Source organism: Jaculus jaculus, chromosome 12 (genome assembly GCF_020740685.1).
Source record: "Jaculus jaculus isolate mJacJac1 chromosome 12, mJacJac1.mat.Y.cur, whole genome shotgun sequence".
NCBI lineage: Eukaryota > Metazoa > Chordata > Mammalia > Rodentia > Dipodidae > Jaculus > Jaculus jaculus.
This window is the reverse complement of record NC_059113.1, coordinates 37,503,640-37,506,521: the sequence shown is the minus strand read 5'-3', so window position 1 is coordinate 37,506,521 and position 2,882 is coordinate 37,503,640. Positions and strand designations below refer to the sequence as shown.

The following is a 2,882-nucleotide window of genomic DNA, read 5'->3' as shown; positions in this document are numbered from 1 at the left end:
GTGAACTCACAGTGTTCCTTCTATCTCTGCATCTCAGGTATGGGGTTTAAAAGTGTGTGCTACCATGCCTGCCTGGCTTAATTTTATTTATTCTTATGCATTTTGAGAGAGAGAGAGAGAGAGGGAGGGAGGAAGGGAGAGAGAGGGAGAGATGGTGGCAGAGAGATATATAGATAGAGAGAGAGAGAGAGAAAGAATAGACACATCAGGGCCTCCAGCCAGTGCAAACGAACTCCAGAAGCATGTGCCACCTTGTGCATCTGGCTTACATGGGTCCTGGGGAAGAGAACCTGGGTCCTTTGGCTTCGTAGGCAAGTGCCTTAAGTGCTAAGCCATTTCTCCAGCCTGGTGTCACTTTTTTCATGCTCCCCTTGCATATGGAGGTCAAGCCAAGTACTGCTTGTTCATGAACCCCTGGCATGCTGCACAGTGTGTGGGAATTAGGCCGATTCCCTACTTGTGTGCACCCCTAAGCCTGCCCAATGGGAAGGTCTTGCAGATCTCCTCTTGTGGAGGGACCCCAAAATCTTGCCTCCTTTCTCCCCAGGATGTTCTAGCATGGCTCCTATTCTGCCATTTTAGCCAGAAGTCCTGTTCTCATATTCTGTAGTGGTTATATGGGGTATGCAAACCAGGGAAGCAGGACTATGTCAATAGGAATTCTTCTTGGTAAAGTTCTCTGATTGTGCAAGTGTGGTTTGTGTACTTGCATGTTTAAATTCATGTGTTCAATCTGCTTTTGTATTTACTTTTATTTATTTTTATTTATTTATTTATTTTTTTTTTGGTTTTCGGAGGTAGGGTCTCACTGTAGCCCAGGCTGACCTGGAATTCACTATGTCATCTCAGGATAGCCTCGAATTTATGGCAATCCTCTTACGTCTGCCTCCAAAGTGCTGGGATTAAAGGTGTGTACCACCTCACCCAGCTTGATTTAGTATTTATTTACCAACTTCTATAAAAACAGTCCTGGAGTTGCTAACAGTATGAGTGTTTTCCTCATTTTACCTCACCCTGCTACCTGCAGAACTGGTGTGTGTGAGTGTTTCTCATTTACCTTCTTTTTATACAAGGTTCAGAAAAGCTGACTGTTTTCTTAAAACACCTCACTCAATCAAGAGTTTGTTGGTTTTTTTTGTGTTTGCCTTATACCTGTATGAGCTCATGAGCTGGCCACTTGTCCAGGGGACCACGACTGGGGATATATTTGACTCCACAGCCATCAGGGATGAGAGCCGCTTGTTGGCTACCATATCTGCAAATTCATCTGCACTGAACTTGGTGAAACCCTACTTCTTTGAGATGTGGATCTTCTGGCGGCCAGGAAACTTGAACTTGGCGCTGCACAGGGCCTCAAACACATGCTTTTTATTGAGCAGCATGGTGCGCATGGACATGATAACCTGACCGATATGAACCCTGACCACTGTGCCCTGGGGCTTCCCAAAAGCACCCCGTATACCTGTCTGGAGCCTCTCAGCCCCAGCACATGACAGCATCTTGTTGATGCAGGTGACATGGAAAGGGCGGAGTCACCCGTCACTATGAAAGGTGTCTTTGCTGCGTCTTTTCACCACGTACTTGTTGGCCCAAGTACAGCCGGCTGCCAGGGCTTCAGAGGAGAGCCGCTCATATCCATCTGACTTGATGGATGTGGCCACAGAGCGGGAACTCATCCGCTTTTGCCTTCTTCCGCCCCAGGTCAGAGTGCGGACCTTGGCGTCAGCGACAGCGCTGCAGAGGCGAGACTTTGGGTAAGGCTTGTATTTATCACTCCTGTAACACTGCGCGGGGCGGCAGCCCATGGCCATCTTCAGTGGTGCTTGGGAGGAAAAGAGACATAGCTACATTTTTTTAAAGCATTGCTTGATTCTGAGCGTTCTTTGCCCTGTTTCCCTAAGTCTTCTGTGATTCTTTTACTTCCTGTGGCAGCTCTTCCTCAAGCTTTATCGATCATAGTTAAAGAGATTTCAGAAAGTACCAACTGTGAAAGGTCTAACACTTAATTTTTGCTGGTTGCTGGCACAACACGCAGTGCTTGGGCATGTCCAGCATCATAAACCTCATGCTTGCATCCATTTCTTTGGCACCTTGAGTCCCACGTTAGTGCCACGGAGAATCCCAGGTGGATGCTGGTCATGTTCCGGACATCACGACTGACCAACCATGAGATGAGAGAGACCATGGCTTTGGTGATAGGTAGTAAGCATGCCTTCCCTTTGCTGCAGAAAGAGACACTATCTCTTAACTTCCCAGGCAGTTTGTTATAAAAATATCCTTGAAAAGATATTCCAGAACAGAAGTGATGAGTGACTCTGTTTACAAAAGGCGAGAAAATCTGAGAAGAAAATGGATCATTGACACCTAAGAACACGAGTTCTATTAGACATGAACCTTTCATTTAAAAATTTATCTTTATTGATTGCAGAAATTCTGAGAAGAAAATCTTGCACAGACCGCTTTAGTTTTCTATCTTAAAATTGTAAATGGGGCTAAAAGCATAATGGTAGAGTTCTTGCTTCATTTGTGTAAAGCTTTGGGTTTAATATCCAGCCCTCAACACACAAGCACCGCCAAAACTGGCAGCTAACACACTGTCTTTTTGGAATACACTTAAAATATAGCTAGAACCATATGATGTTTATAGCTTCTGTCATGTCCAAATTCCTCAGCAAGAGAGGGGTTAAGGACGTGAGATTGCAAAATGCATAAAGGTTCCTACAGAAGCAGTGAGATTAGCCATACCTATAGGGACATGTGTGCTGTCCTCATTCATACGCATTCTAACAGATGACTAGTGGCCAGTGCAAAGTTACATAACATTATCACACTTTGGTCATACGGGAGGTTACATAATATGTAATATCTACTCTACCAGACAT

General features: G+C 45.0%; 1 pseudogene; it reads right to left on the bottom strand.

Moving 5' to 3' along the window:
- Positions 1-1,368: 1,368 nt before the first annotated feature.
- On the bottom strand, positions 1,369-1,805 carry LOC101612884 (annotated as a pseudogene).
- Between the last annotated feature and the right edge of the window lie 1,077 nt (positions 1,806-2,882).